Here is a 17,129-nt window from a genome sequence, read left to right on the forward strand (position 1 = left end):
CTTGGTTATTTTTTTCCCCATTACCTGTGTGCCCTTCACCCCCTCCACCCTTCCCTATTTACATAGATTTTGTTTCCATTTTTTTCTTTTCTCATAATTTTTCCTTTCCTTTCTTTCCTTTCCCCTTCCCAGTTTTGATATTTCATTTTAAATTTTTGTCTAGTTTATCTATTTGTGACAGTGGAATATTGTATTAGTGCGTATTTGATTTTTTTATGTCTGTTAATATTTGTTTTATATAGTTGGTTGCACAAGTATTTGCTGCATATATATACATATAAATATATTTATTTACGATTATCTCTTCCTCTTGGATTTTTCCCTTTATAAGGATGTAGTGACCTTCTTTGTCTCTTTTAATCAGTCTTGGCTTGAAATCCACTTTATCTTCAAATAGAATAGCTTTATTCTGCTTTATTCTGGGTTCCTGTCACATGAAGAATTGTTTCCCACCCTCTGACTTTCAGTCTATGAACTTTTAAAATTAAATATGTTTCTTTCATGCAGCATATGTTGAATCTTGGTTCTTGATCCATTTTGTCACAGTCTGTTTCTTTTGATTGGTGAATTGAGACCATTAACATTGATGGTTATAACTGATGTGTATTGACTTTTCCTTGTCATGTTATTTTCCTATTGGTGTTTTTTTTCTCTTTTTCCTCTTTTGTTTAATTGCTTGCCTTGCCTGGTGGATTCATTCTGTTGGGGTTCATGGAGTTGTTGTCCTTGTAATCTCTTTCTAGAATGTCCTATAGAATATTCTGAACTGATGGTTTGGTGGTTATTAATTTCCTTGGGTGTTCTTTGTCATGGAAGTATCTTATTTCTCCATTAATTTTGAAAGATAGTTTTTCAGGGTACATCAATCTTCGTTGGAGGTTGTTTTCTTTTAGTGCTTTACTCCAAGTTCGCCTTGTCTTGATGGTTTGTGTGGAGAAATCTGCTGTGATTCTGATGGGCTTTGCTTTATAGGTGATTTGTTTCTTTTCTTTAACAGCTTTTAATAATCTCTTCTTGTGTTAAATTTCTGGAATGCTGACTATTATATGCCTTGGTGTAGATTTTTTTTATCATGGTTAAATGGAGTTGTATATACCTTACTTATCTGTATGTCAAATTCTTTTTCTCTGCTTGGGAAGTTTTCTGCCATTACTTTTGTGAACAAATTTCTCATGTTGTTTGTGCTATCTCCAGCTTTTTATTGACTGATCAATCTTATGTTATTCTTCTTTGCATCATCTAGCAGCTGTTGGATTGAGTTTTCATGGTCCTCTGCTACTTTTAAGAAGTCTTTCTTTTCATGATCACTAACCACAATCCTGTCTTCTATAGCTGATATTCTGGTCTCACACTGGATCATTCTGCTGTATATACTTTCAATGGAATTTTTAATTTCCTGGATATCTATTTGAATCTGTTTCATAGATTTCATTTCTTTCCTATGTTAGGCGTTCATGGTTTCCATCATTTTCCTAAGTTCCTCTTTTTTTTTTTTTTTTTTTTTTACTTGTATCTATTCTAGATTCACTAAGCATGTTTTTCACTATGGTCACCATTTCTGTAGTTATGGAAATTATTTCTGATTTGATTTTTTCTAGAGCCTCATTCATCTGCTTTGTTACTTCCACTGTTACCACTTCAGAGAGTCCAGGTAGGTTGTTTTCCACTTGTTCCACCTCATTGCCTCCTAGGTTTGCCTTTGGTAAGCTGGAAGTCTGGGGTTGCATCTCAAGTGTTTTCTCATTTTCTATTTTTTAAAAATTTTACCCCTAGATTGACGATTTCAAATTGTTTAAGGCAAGTAGCTTTACTGGTAGTATTTAGAACCCTTAAGAAATGACCACTTCTCAGAGATGTCTTCCAAGTGTAGCTGGCTTTTGGGGTTTTTTTGTTTTTTGTTTTTCTTTTTGGTACCAGGGATCGAACTCAGGACCTTGTGCTTGTGAGGCAGGCGCCGGAACCACTGAGCTAAATCCCCAGCCCTAAATATTTTCTCTCTTTCTTTTTTTTTGACTTTTGGTTTTTGAGTCTTACAAGATGCTACTTCTTCAATGTATTGGGGATGAGAATGAGGTGCCTACTTGGCTTAGCCCCTAGTTCTTTGGCACTGGCTTATAGAATTGTTTTTGACCTTTAGCCAATCTGTCTTGGCATACCAGGAAGAAAAATTGATCAGAACAATTATGTCACCTTGGCCAAAATATTACAATCAGGTATAATAATAGCATCAAATGTAGCCTAGAAAATGACTAATTGTGGTAGCTATTAATTTGCCACCTTTAACTGTATGAACTAGGTTTACAACAAATTCTAAAATAAAACAGAAAATCGTATAGAGTAAATAAACTCTCAGTATGGTGATTTTACCCTCAGGGTAGAAAATTTAAAAGAAGTTAGGGGGAAAATAGAGAAATAAAAGAGGAGGAAGAAATTAGAAGCAAGGCTGGAGGAAGATTAAGCAAACTTTGAGAAACAGGTGAAGAAGATAGGAAGGAAGAAATAAAAAGAACAAAACAGAACAAGAAGAAAACTAGAAACTGTTTTCACATCCACATAAAAACAAGAACAATCAAGAATAAACACAACAAAAACAAGAAAAAAAAATATCCACTTCAAGATGTGTCTCTGCTGTCACTGACAAAGTGGTCAGAGAGAGTTCCTGTCTGTTTTGATTAATCCCAGCAAGCCAGCTGTAGCTTTATGAAGGGGTAGTGGACAATCCCTGAAAGCCAGTATCTTTAGTTTCACTGAAGTTCAGGCTTCTTTTTGGTGGTGAGGCTGGAACACGATTTGTTCAGTCTGTAACATTCTGTGTGTTCCCTGCTGTCTTGTCCTGGGCTCTTTGGCCTCCAGCTGACTTGAATTCAGCAGCCTCACCCTGACATTGTGAACCTCTGGGTATGACCTTGAACTGAGCATGCTCGGAGGCGTACCTACCTCCACACTTGATGAAGACTATTTCTGATGTAAAGATGTCTAAGTTCTCTCAATATAAGTCTCCTGCCTTCTTTACTTGCAGAGGGTCTGCTTTGGGGGTGATCTCTGGTGTGCTCTAAATACTAATCCTTTCTTTTCCTTTACCTCCTGGTTGTGCTTCTCAGCTTTTTTCTTCTTTAGCACAATTTGCTGAGCAAGTCTTTCTTTTATCACCAAATGAATATTACCTTTGTAACTCATATTATTTTTTTCAATTTTTATTTTTTTTACTAGTACATGTTTGTAGTACATAATATTCACGTCCCATAAGCTGTGAATTTACCCAGGAGCAGCCCCTTGGATTCCTATAGTCTCTTTAGAGGCCCAGGGTTGACCCTGTACTCTGTAAGGCTCCAGAAATATTCTTCCAGAGTTAACATCTTTCTTTTTTCTAGAAGACTCAGAAAGCTACTCTTAAGACATGAATATTCTGGACCAAGGCTCATTTCAAGACAGTCTCATTGACTCCTCCTTCCTTTACCTTATCTCACAGCACTTCAAAATTTCCCTAGACTCCTACTATTCTGGTTACCAAAACATTATTCAAATCTAGTAGAAAGAAGATTAGGGAAAATAATTGCTGTGTTCTTCACAAAAACACTGAATTACCCCATAACTGAATAACTGCAAAAAATCTGACAGAACATTTTTATATTTATATATACTTTCCTTTTCTTTTTTCTTCCGGTACCAAGGAATGAACTCAGGACCTTGTGCTTGCAAGGTAGGCATGGTGCCACTGAGCTAAATCTCGACCCCGTTACTTTCCTTTTGTTGATTGATGCCATACCCAAGCCCCAACTCTTCCACCCCTATCCTGACAAATACCAAAATCCTATTTTCTTGGCCAGCTTTTTAAACAAAAAGTTTCTCTGGTATGTTTCCAAGTATCCTATAATAATCCTGGTTATATGTGAATACTCTAAAACATCCACCTTAAAATATGCCCATTTACTGCATTCATCATCCCTAAGAACCACAAGGAAATTCTTTTCTTTCTAGCCTAAATTTTTTACTCAGAAAGTGACCATTTTAAGATATTCCTCAGAAAACCCTTAGAGAGGGGAAATACTTCTGATCTCCTACTGTGAGGTTTGCTATTTTATTACATTGCCTCCTTGACACATGACAAAGGACCAGAAGGACAGTAGATACAGGATGTAAAGAAAAAAAGTATTGGTTTTAAGAGTAGAAGCTAAGGTTGTTGGCTAGCAGAATTCCTTTAGCCCAGTCATTTAGCCTTTCCCTTAGATTCCCTACCAGCCACATTGGGATAATAGTACCTGCCCTGCTTACCTTGTGGAGTTGCTAACAATAGTGTGTGTGTGTGTGTCTCCGAGAACTGGTGACTACACCTTATAATGTAGTAATAATAGCTGACAAGACAAGTGGAGCTGGGTTGGGACAGTGGTAAAACTCTGTACTGCCACTGTGGGAATCAGTAAGCCCACAAGCTATGGCTGATGACCAGGTACCAGAGGCAGACAGCATCTCTGACAGTGTTATACCATGGCTAGGTCTGTGAACCCCAGGCCAAAAGTCTGTCTTGGTCACTTATTCATAAGCCCCCATGAACAGCTAACTCCATCAAGAGCCATTTTTTCTGAGTAGTTCAAGAAGAGACTTCTGAAAGTCTAAGAGAAAAGTACACCTGGGGGACTCAGACTTGAGGGCTCTACAACTCCTGCCCAGCAGCCACCATGCCAGGCTGTGGGGGTGATAAACTCTTTAGAAGTACACAGTTGGCATCTACATTAAAATAGCCTCCTGTCTAAAATGAATAAATCATAGGAAGAAGGATTTTCTATTTCTTCTTCTGCTGGAGATTAAAAGGAATGTGTGCTATCTGGGATCTGTGTTTTCTAGGAGGGATTTGGAAGGAACACCTAAATGACCATTAAAAGGCCTGTGAATTCTAACCTGTGAAGTGCAAAATGCCCCCTAGAAGCCTGTGAGGGGAGGGGAGGCAGGGAGGTAACAGTCCACCACTTCCAGAAGTACCTACATCCCTCCTGCCTGATGACACACCTGTTAGCTCTGGTCTTCTTTCAAGGAAGCTGCTGGATGACTCTGTTTGCCTTAATTTTCAGATTTCTTCAGGCCACTGTGTCACATGCAATTAGGATAGTGCTGTGCTATCCCTTTCTCTGGTAACTACAGCTGTCTCTGTTGAAATGTGCTATGTAACTTGGATTGTCCCCAAAGCTTGGAAATAGACATTTCATTTCTATTAATATTTAACTAATGGGCTGAATTCTGGTTCCTGCCCAGAGCACAGTGAGGTCCCAGGAGCGGCTTGGAGCCCTGCCTTCATCCGGTGCTCCTCTCCGTGGGTCAGCCAAGCAGCGTGAAGATCCTTGGCTGCGTTCTGGTTCCTGCCCACGGCATGGTGGGGTCCTGGGAGCGGCTTGGAGCCCCGCCTTCATCTGGTGCTCCACTTAGCCGTGCAGGTGCCTTCAAGGCCCAATTCCATCCCTCGCAACCGCCTTCCGGCTTTTCTGCTACGTGGTCCCACACTACAGAGGCACAGGGGATTATACTTCACATAGTTAAATGTGATAGATTAATAACTACCACAAATTGTCATTTTCTAAGCTGCGCTTGATGCTATGGTATTGCTGATTGTAAAATTTGGCCTAACATGTTGTGATTGATCTAATCAGTTTTCCTTCCTGGTATAAGGAAAATAAAATAGCCTCAGAGTCATTAGAGCCTCAAAACTTAAACACAAGCTATTTCTGGAAGACACCTCTGAAAAGCAATCATTCCACAAGGGTTTTAAACACAAGCAACAAAGATAACTGCATTAAGCAATTTTGAAATATCAACCCAGGAATTAAACCAAGGACAGTACCAAAAACAAAAATGGTAAGACATTTAAGCAAGGCACAAATGCAAGTTTTCATTCCACAAAAAGGAAATTCTGGGGAAAATGAGGTGGAAAAGTCAGATAATCAACCACCTGGGCACCCTGAACTGATAGCACAGGAAGTAACAAACCAGCTACATGAGGCTCTAGAAAAATTCAAAGCAGAGATAATCCCCCAGATAAATACAGAGATGGTGAGTAGAGTGAAAGACATGATTAGAAGCTCTAGAGCAGAAACAGATAAGAAAATAGATGAGATCAGAAACATGCTGGAAGCCATGAATGGCCAGCATAAGAAAGAAATGGAAAACATGATCACCCAACATAAGAAATAAATGGAATCCATGAAATAGATTCAAACACTCCATTGAAAGCATGGAAACCAAACTAAGAGAATTTGAAGACAGAATATCAGTTATAGAAGACAGGATCGCAGTTAAGGACCATGAAAACAGAGATTTCTTAAAGATAGTAAGGGACCATTAGAAATCAATCCAACAGCTGCTAGATGATGCAAAGAAGAATAACATAAGACTGAGAGGAGTCCACGAAAAAACAGGAGAAAGTACAATTGACATAAAAAAACTGTTCACAGAAGTAATAGTAGAAAACTTCCCAGACAGAGGTGGAGAATTGGACACACAGATAAGTGAAGCATATAGAACTCCAACTAGCCACGATCAAAAAAAAAATCTACACCTAGACATATAATAGTCAAGATCCCAGAAACCCAACGGAAGAACAAAATTCTACAGGCAGTTAGAGAAAAGAAACAAATCACCTACAAAGGAAAGCCCATCAGATTCACAGCAGATTTCTCAACATAAACCCTCAAATGAAGGAGAGCCTGGAGTGAAGTATTTCAAGCCCTAAAAGAAAATAATCTCCAGCCTAGACTGTTGTACGCTGCAAAATTATCTTTCAAAATCAATGGGGAAATTAGATACTTCCATGACAAAGAACACCTGAGACATTTCATGAACACCAAACCAGCACTCCAAACAATTTTATGCAATATCCTAGAAAAAGACAAAGAAGTTCACAACTCCATGAGGGCCAACAGAGAGAAGACACCACACAAGGTAAGGCACTAAAGGGAGAGGGGGAAAAATAAGAAAAGAGCGAACAACAATAAAACATCATGGCAAGAATGAGTCAATATCTCTCAATTATAATTATCAATGTTAATGGCCTCAATTCACCAATTGAAAGAAACAGACCGACAGAATGGATAAAGAAGCAAAACCCAGCAATATGCTGTATACAAGAAACACACCTAACTCAAAAGGAAATTCATAGAATGAAATTAAAAGGATGGAAAGCAGTTCTCCATACCACAGGAACCCAGAAAAAAGCAGGGGTAGCAGTCTTATTTGCAGACAAAGTAGATTTCAAGCCAAAACTAATTAAGAGAGACAAAGATGGTCACTACATCCTTGTGAAGGGAACAATCCAAGAGGAAGAGATGACAATCCTCAATATTTATGCACCAAATACGAATGCCCCCAACTATACAAAACAAATATTAATGGACATGAAAAACCAAATAAACAATAACATAATTATAGTGGGGGACCTCAACACCCCTCTATCACAAATAGACAGATCAGCTAGGAAAAAAATTAACAATGAAATTCTAGAACTGAACCAAGCTACTGAACAAATGGACTTAATAGATGTTTATAGAGTGTTCCACTCCACAAAATCAGAATACACATTCTTTTCAGCTGCACACGGGTCATTCTCCAAAATAGACCACATGCTAGCTCATAGGGAAAATCTGAGTAAATGTAAAAGTATTCAAGTTATCCCCTGTATATTATCAGACCATAGTGCAATAAAATTGGAGATCAATAACCTAAGAAACCGCAAAACACCCACAAACACATGGAAACTGAATAACACTCTCCTGAACAACCAGTGAGTCACAGAGGAAATTTAAAAAGAAATTAGAGGGCCAGGGATTTAGCTCAGTGGTTCCACCACCTGCCTCGCAAGCACAAGGACCCAAGTTTGATCCCTGGTACCAAAAAAAAAAGGAAAGAAATTAGACAGTTTCTACAAGTAAATGATAATGCCAGTACAACATACAGGAATCTGTGGGACACAATGAAAGCAGTTCTATGTGGGAAATTCATAGCAGTGAATGCCCATATTAGGAAAACAGAGAGAACTCAGTTAAATAACCTAATGCAGAACCTCAAGGTCCTAGAAAAAGAAGAGCATAACAAATCCAAAGCTTGTACAAGAAAGGAAATTATAAAGAACAGAGCAGAAATCAATGCAATGGAGACTAAGAGAACAATACAAAAAAATCAATGAATCAAAGAGCTGGTTTTTTGAAAGAATAAATAAAATCAATAAACCTTTAGCCAATCTTATCAAAAAAAGGAAAGAAAAGGCTGAAATCCATGAAATTAAGAATGAAAAAGGTGAAGGCACAACAGATCCAGCAAAAATTCAAAGGATCATCAATACCTACTTTGAGAACCTGAACTCTAATAAAATGAAAAACACAGAAGAAATGGACAGATTCCTAGATACATACAAATTGCCAAAGTTAAATGAAGAAGATATAGAAATTCTAAACACCCCAATTACAATGAGTGAAATTGAAAATGTAATGAAAAATTTGCCAACAAAGAAAGGCCCAGGTCTGGATGGGTTCACTGCTGAATTCTACAAGACATTTAAAGAAGAACTATTGCCATTACTTTTTAAACTCATCAAGGAAATTGAAAGGGAGGCAAGGCTTCCAAATTCTTTCCTGGAAGCAAGTGTTAATTTGATTCCAAAACCAGGGAAAGACCCAAGCCCAAAAGAGAACTACAGGCCAATCTCCCTAATGAACATAGATGCAAAAATCCCCAACAAGATACCGGCAAAAAGAATACAGAGTGTCATCAAGAAGATCATACATCCAGACCAAGTCAGATTTATCCCAGGGATGCAAGGATGGTTCAACATTTGTAAATCAATAAATGTAATACATTATATTAACAGAGTCAAGGACAAAAGCCATATGATAATCTTAATAGATGCAGAAAAGGCATTTGACGAAATCTAGTACTAATTCATGATAAAAACCCTACAGAAAATTGGAATAGAAGGTCTTTATCTCAACCTGATTAAGGCTATCTATGAAAAACCAACAGCCAACATCATACTAAATGGTCAAAAACTGAAAACTTTCAAGCTAAAATCAGGAACAAGACAAGGATGCCCACTATCACCACTCCTGTTAAATATTGTTCTGGAAACATTAGCCATAGCAATTAGAAAAGAGAAAGAAATAAAAGGAATAAAGATAGGAAAGGAAGAAGTGAAACTGTCATTATTTGCTGATGATATGATACTTTACATAGAAGACCCAAAAAACTTGGTCAAAAGTCTTCTAGACCTAATTGACAGATTCAGTAGAGTAGCTGGATATAAGGTCAACACTCAAAAAACAATAGCCTTCTTATACGCAAATAGCAGACCCATTGAGAAATTCGGGAAATAATTCCTTTTATAATAGCATCTAAAAAAATGAAATATCTAGGAATCAACCTAACAAAGGAAGCAAAAGACCTCTACACTGAAAACTACAGCACTCTGAAGAAGAAGATTGAAGAGGGTATAAGAAAATGGAAAGATATCCCTTGTTCCTGGGTAGGAAGAATGAATATAGTGAAAATGGCTATACTTCCAAAATTAATATATAGATTTATTGCAATACCGATTGAAATTCCAACAATATACTTCACAGAACTAGAGAAAACAATCCAAAAATTCATTTGGAACAAGAAGAGACCTAGAATAGCAAAAGCAATTGTAGGCAACAGAGACATGGCAGGAGGTATCACAGTCCCCAACTTGAAACTATACTACAAAGCTACTGTGATAAAACCAGCATGGTACCAGCAAAGAAACAGACCCGAAGATCAGTGGAATAGATTAGAAGATGCAGAAACAACTCCAAACATACTCAGCCACCTCATCTTTGACAAAGGAGCCAACCACCCTCATTGGAGGAAAGATAGCCTGTTCAATAAATGGTGTTGGAAAAAGTGGATTTCAACCTGCCAAAGATTAAAACTAGACCCATACCTATCACCATGCACTAAACTAACATTGAAGTGGATTAAAGATCTAAATATCAAGACAAACAATAAACTTGCTGGAAGATAGGTAGAACTCTCAATGACATTGGCATAGGAAAAGACTTTATGAACAAAACTTCAGTAGCACGGGAGCTAACACAAAGAATCAACAACTGTATCTCATCTTATTGAAAAGCTTCTGCACTGCAAGAGAAACCACCAACAGAGCTAAGAGACAACCTACAATATGGGAAGAAATTTTTAGCAGCTGTACCTCAGACAAAGGTCTACTATGGAGACTATATAAAGAATTGAAAAAAATCAGACCCCCCAAATTCAAAGACCCAATTCAAAAATGGGCATCTGAAATGAACAGACATTTTTCAGACAAAGAAGTAAAATATATGAAAAAATGTTCAACATCACCGGTCATTCGAGAGATGCAGATGACAACACTGAGAATCCACCTCACCCCAGAAAGAATGGCTGCTCTCAAGAAATCAACAAATAACAAATGCTGGTGGGGGTGTGGGGAGAAAGGAACCCTTCTCCATTGTTGGTGGGAGTGCAGACTGGTGCAACAACTGTGGAAGTCAGTATGGAGATACCTCAAAGAACTAGGACTAGAGGTCCCATTTGACCCAGCTATTCCCCTGGTGGGTATCTTCCCCAAAGAATTAAAAAGAATCACAGCACAGCGATATATGTGGACCTATGTTTATAGTGGCACAGTTTGTAATAGCTAAGGTTTGGAAATAGCCCAAGAGCCCATCAACTGGAAACTGGATAAAGAAGATGTGGTTTTTTAATAAAATGGAGTACTACTCAGCCATAAAGAATGAGAAACTAGAGACATTTGTAGCTAAATGGATGCATATTGAAGCCATACTCTTAAGTGAAATAAATAGGACACACATGTGTAAATACCAATAGCATCTCTAGTGTGAGAAACTGAAAGTGTAAATAAGGATGAAAATGATTAAAACAAATAATTGATAATTTGAAATAGGAAAAGGTCCAAAGGGGTAGGGGTGGCAGGAAGGGAAGGGGAAAGAGAAGAAAGGAAAGAAAAAATTATGAGAAAGAAAAAAATATGGAAACAAAGTCTATGTAAATAGGGAAGGGTGGTGGGGGTGAAGGCCGCATAGGTAATGCGGGAAAAAATAAGAACTAAGATACATCATATTCAGGTACAAACACCCCATGATAAATCTAAATGTATTGTATACCTAAAATGTACAAATTAATATATAAATAAAAAAATTTAACTAATATATCTTTAAGTGTTTTCATATTCTATTCAATCAGTAAAAATATAGATATTGGAAAATTATTTTCCCACAAAATCCTACTCATGCTCCTTGAAATTTTTTATGCTTTTATATTAAAGTTTCTCTGCCACACTCACAAAATTCCTGTGAGACTCAGGTGCAGTATCATGGAGTATGTAATATGTAGGTACATTGAGCATGCTGCAAATGCTAAGTGCCTACCTAACCTGGGATCTTTATTGTCTGATAAAACTGGATTTGAACTGTGAAGGAAAGGTCTTAAGAAAGCACGCAGTGCTCTAAACATACAAGTTTTGTGAGAGACAAAATGAGATATTTTTCATTTCCCACCATACATTCCTCACCATACACAGGACCTTTGCTGCAACCATTTATATTTAGAATTAAAAATTATCCATTCTCACTGGCTTTCTATGTCTCTAAGGCAGATATTAATCTAACACTTACCCTGCTCCTAACCAATAATACTATATTAGGTTTTACCCAACATTTCTTGAAACATTATCGAGGAAATCACAGATAGTTCTTTGTATATCATGCAAAATGGATAGAAGAAAAAATAATCTACAAAATTATATGGATGGGCACATATGAATCCAGAAATGTTTCACATCACTACCTTCTTTTGTTATGTTTCATCCTCACTATACTGCCTGTCCTCTTCAGACAGCTGATTTGGCTGTCTTCCCAAGACAAAGGCTTTCTCCACATTGGATTCTACACATTTTTCCCTCAATGTAGTATATTCTCCTAAAACACCCATTTGTAAGTGCATCTGAGTTTCCCATCTTTCAGAAACTGGGATGTCTAATCTTTTACTTGGAAATCATTACTTTTTTTCTTTCCAGGAATTTTCCAGAGGATAATAAAAGTTCCCAGGCAGCAGAAGCAAGAAGCAACTTGAGCTAAAATGATCTATCCTTTGGTGTAGAACTGGTGTAGACAGCGCCTTGTGATACTCATGACTCAGACTAGGCTGAGTTATTCTTTTAATTGTGAATCTATATTGGGAATCACAATTAAGTAGCACTTTGGCAGAATAAATGCTGAACTAAACCGGATAGTGAATGTACCTCCCATAGATTTCCTTTAGAGGGCACTATTGATTCTCTGAAGCCACGGAAACCTTTCTTTTTGTTTCTTTGGTAAAGTTGGCCAATTTTGAAATCTTAACCTACTCAGTAGGAAGCTAGTACAGTATTCATCACCAATTCTAAACTTTGTAGGACAGTCCATGTGTAGAATAATTCAGAATTTAAACCAGAATGTTAGTTATGACAGGTCATCAACACAACACATATAGTTCACATTTGAAAACTTCAACTGGTTTGTTTTTGAAAATTCTCCAAATGTGAATTTCCTTTTGTAACTTGACACAAAATTTAAATTCAACATTTCAGTATTTTTTCTTTAGAAAGACAAGTATGCATGTCCTCAAGAAATCAAATTGTCTTATTCTAGAAATTGATAACATATTTGTGAGAAACATATTTAGGGTACTTTCGTTCAGACGTTCATTAAAGTATGGAGATGTTCTAAGAAAATTATCTTCAACTTTGTTATGTTTCATAGAATCTGCTAATTAATTGAGTTTTGATAAATACCAAAAGAAATACTTTTCCTTTCTTTTTTTCACCATCGAAAGTTAATAGAATTAGATATTTATAAGTTGTCTCACTGTGATTTTTACCTAATTTCAAAAATACTGGGAAATTCAAAATACTTCAAAGCTCAGAAACATAATATTGTAGATATAAATACATCCATATTGCCATCTTCTAAGGTTTGCTTAGCTTTCACATCATAAGGTACTATTCCAACAACATGTGCTTATAAAAAGTTCTTACTAAATTGTTAATTCCCCAGGCTAAGAGAAGGTAGTAATCTCACAAGTGTTTTATAAATAAACAACTAAAAAGCTGATATTCCAAAGATTTAAAGGATGATAGATTTTCCAATTTCCTAATGAATTAAATATAAATTCCTCAGGCCAACATTTTAGTTCTTCATAGAATGGCCCCAGTTTACCTCCCTAGCCTTAGCTTTCTCTACCAATTAACCTAAGCTTCCCCAGTAAATGGCACTATGCACTATTAATTGGACATTCATGCTTTTTCATAGTCCTCCATTTACTGATCCAGTGTGTCCCATCTGGATGCATTTGCCTCTCTAAACATGAAATATAAAAATCCGATCTGTCCTCCAAACTGAATTTTGAATACTCTTAATTCACCTGAGTCTCCATCAGAACCTCCCTATCAAAATCTTCCTAGCCCACAACTTTGGATTGTACCTACTGTTGCAAAGTGCCATTTTCACTCTCGCATGTGCACCAGGATCCAGGGAAGCACCTTTCTGAACTCTACAATTTTAGGAACACAGCTGTAGGTGGCCCCAACTCCTACCAGCTGTGCCTGCCTTAGCAAGATCTAAGGAAGGTCTCCTTTGCATCCAATGACCTTGGGACTGTAACCACTGTTGCGAAGTCCTGAAATCACTCACTCTTCTACATCATGATCCAGAAGAGTTCCCAGAAGAATACCATAGCTCCAGAACTATTGAAACCAGTAGTCCCAAATTCCACCAACACTTGCATTCAATTGGTGGGATCTAGGGATTCCCAGCCCACAGACTTAGAATGGCAGCAGCTGGAACAAAAAGCCTTGGTATCACTCACACTTGTCCCTGGGACTAATGGAGAGCCCATCCATACTCTTCAGCTCCAAAAATGTAACTACTAAAGCCACAAAACTCACCTACACCAGAATGGCCTAGAGACATCCCCACTCATTCCCTGGAATTCTAAGACCATAGACACTAAAACCATAAGCCCTAGCTCACATATGCTCAACCCATAGGAGCTAGTGAAGGTGCTCCCCATATTCTACACCTCAAGAGGCATAGATTCCAATGCCATGGGCCAAAACATTACTGATATATGCCCCAAATGACCTAGGAAATGTCTCCATCATCCATAGACTTTGGACCACAGATTCTAGTGCCAAAATCCCTGGTACCACTTCTTTTTATCCCTTGGGACCCACTGCAGTTATCATCTGGGTGCTACAGCTCCACAAATCCAGCTAAGAGTGCTATAAGACAAAGTGTCAATTGGATTCATCCCATCAGAGCTAAGAAAGACTAAGAAAGACTCTGTTTGTGCCACCAAACCTTAAGGTTCACAGATACCACTACCATAGGCCACAACATTAACTGTGCTCATCTGGTGGAATTGGGATGGGTCCCATCCAATCCTGTGGCTCCAGAACTGTGGCTTCTGGTGCCATAAACCTTGATGTCACCAGTACATAGTCTGAAGTATACAGAGGCCATACACACTACATGTGGCACAATCAAGATGGTGGCAATTGTCACCACAAACCCCAACACCATCAAGACTTGATTTTGTGGAGCCTGAAGACATACCATTGGAAGCCATGTCCACTGCAAAATCATGCAACTACCTTCATGAACTGCTGCAGTCTAGACTATTGAGGCATTTATGGACACTGCTAAACAGTCAAAGATGAAGAAATCACAGAGTCTGTGCTTTTCATCTCCCTTATAACTAAAACCAAAGTCTCTGACATCCTATATGCCATCTAAATGAAAAAAATCTTCACATAAAAGCTACTACACATAATTGGAAGAAATAAAAATTACACCAGATGCACAGACATCAACATAGGTCCACAGGAACATGAAAACAATGGAGACATGTTCCCTACAAAAAGGAAAACAATAATTCTCCATAAATCTCAATTTGATGGAAATCTGTGAAATGGTTGAAAAAAATTTAAAACAATTAACCTAAGGAAATTCAGTGAGATGCAAGAGAATACATATAAACCATAGAAAAAATGATTCAGAATATGAATGAGAAATTAACAGAAAGAAGTCATAAAAAAGAACCAATCAGAGATGTTAAAACTAAAACCTTCAACCAATGATATGAAAAATACAATAGTTTCCACCATACACTAGAACAAGCAGAAGAAATAATTTCTGAATTTGAGGACAAGTTTTTTGTATTAATCCAGTTGAGGAGTGGGGGAGGGGAGAGAAATTAAAGCAAAAATTTAAAAGAATGAAGTAAACCTATGAGATCTATGGACAGGATTAAGCAAAAACAAAAACAAACACTCTTGTTGTGATAATTCCAGAAGGTAAAGAAAAGGGGAAAGACACTGAACACATATTTCAGAAAATAATAACCAAACACTTCCCAAATCAGCAATATGGACATCCAGATTTAAGAAGCTCAGAGGACCCCAATTACACTCCACTGAAACAGATCTTTCTACCAAGACATATTATAGACAAATTGTCAAAAGTACAAGACAAAGAGGATCCAATACAGAGAAAAATATCAAGTAATATATATGGGAATCCCATTAGCTTTACAGCAGAAACTTTACAAGCCAAAAAACAATGAGATGATATAATCAAAATACTAAAAGAAAAAAATTGCCAACCAAGTATATTATCCCCCCCCAAAAAACCATTGCCCTTCAAACCTTAAGAGAAAATGAAGTATTTCCTGCATAGCAGATACTGAGGTAATTCATTACCACCAGACCAGCCCTACAAGAAATACTTAAGGGAGTCAGACACTACAAACAAAAGAATGAGAAAGATTTCATGAAAGTACACAAATATTCAAAACACATTCAAACAGACAGATGAAAGAGAATCAAGTCTTAACATGACAGAAACAACTAAATCACAAAAATAAAGATTAAAAGAGGTAGAAAAGAACAAAAAAATTTAGAACAATGAGAACACAATGAACAAAGTGACGGGAGGAATGTCATACTTACCAACAATAACTTTAAATATAAATGAATTAAATTTATGAATTGAAAGACAGCCTGGCTGAATGGATAAAATATGTCTCAACTATATACTACCTACAAGAAACACACTTTACTGGTAAAGGTACACATAAAATAAAAGTGAAGGGTTAAATAAAATATATACCTTGGAAATGGAAATGAAAAGTGAACAAGAATAGTCATATACATCAAAACCTGTCAAAAGAGATAAAGAAGATCATTATATATTAATAAAAGTAACAATTAGCAAGAAGATATAACAATTGTAAATAAATATATGCACTTAACATAATACTACCCAAATAAATAAAAGCAATACTAAAAGAAGAGATCAACTCTAAAATAATACTGGGGGGATTCAACACTCCACTTTCCTCAATGGACAGATGATGCAGACAGAACATCAACAAATAATTTTTAAAACCTGAAATCATATCATGTAACTTCTCAGACAATAGGGAATAAATGCAGAAGATAATAAGAGGAATGGAAAATATATAAATTCATAGATATTAAATGATATGCTCCCAAATAATCACTATGAAACTGAAGGGAAAAGGGAAATTTAAGATTTCAAAAACAAATGGACATGACATACCACACTCTGCGGAACACAGCAAAAGCAGTTCTGAGAGAAATTACTGTGTACTGCAATAAAAAATACATAAAAAATAGAAACATCTAAAATAATCTAATAAAAACTTATAAAAGACCACACCCTACCGAGGTCCTGAGTCACACGGAAGACACCGAATCACCCCACTGCAGACAGGCAGCCACCTGATTCCACACTACAAAGATGCACAGGACACCAGACCACCAGGCCAAAGTACTGAGTCCCACTGTTCCCGGCCCAGAGGTAGGGGCTGCTGAGCCGTCATCCCACTGTTCCTGGTCCAGAGGAAGGGACTTCTGAGCCACCATCCCACTTCTCCTGGTCCAGAGGAAGGGGTTTCCCAGCCACCATCACTCCCACTGCTCCCAGCCCAGAGGAAAGGGCTTTTGGGCCACATTCTGTCCCGCTGCTCCTGGCCCAGAGGAAGGGGATTCTGAGCCACCATCCCACTGCTCC

General features: G+C 37.4%; 1 long non-coding RNA gene across 2 annotated transcripts in view; it reads right to left on the bottom strand.

Moving 5' to 3' along the window:
- The window catches only part of LOC147828926 (uncharacterized), a 214,815-nt gene that overhangs the window by 24,127 nt on the left and 173,559 nt on the right, over nt 1–17,129 (bottom strand). Inside the window, exon 5 of one of the 2 annotated variants that reach the window (XR_015449935.1) lies at nt 3,216–5,492. The exons of the other annotated variant lie outside the window; for it this stretch is intronic. This is a non-coding gene — a long non-coding RNA (uncharacterized LOC147828926). Of the gene's footprint in view, nt 1–3,215; nt 5,493–17,129 lie in introns of those variants that run through there. 2 annotated transcript variants of the gene reach the window in all.

This window comes from Heterocephalus glaber, unplaced genomic scaffold, assembly GCF_053883595.1.
Source record: "Heterocephalus glaber isolate CG9 unplaced genomic scaffold, H.glaber_assembly_v1.0 deba00000818, whole genome shotgun sequence".
Taxonomy (NCBI): Eukaryota; Metazoa; Chordata; class Mammalia; order Rodentia; family Bathyergidae; genus Heterocephalus; species Heterocephalus glaber.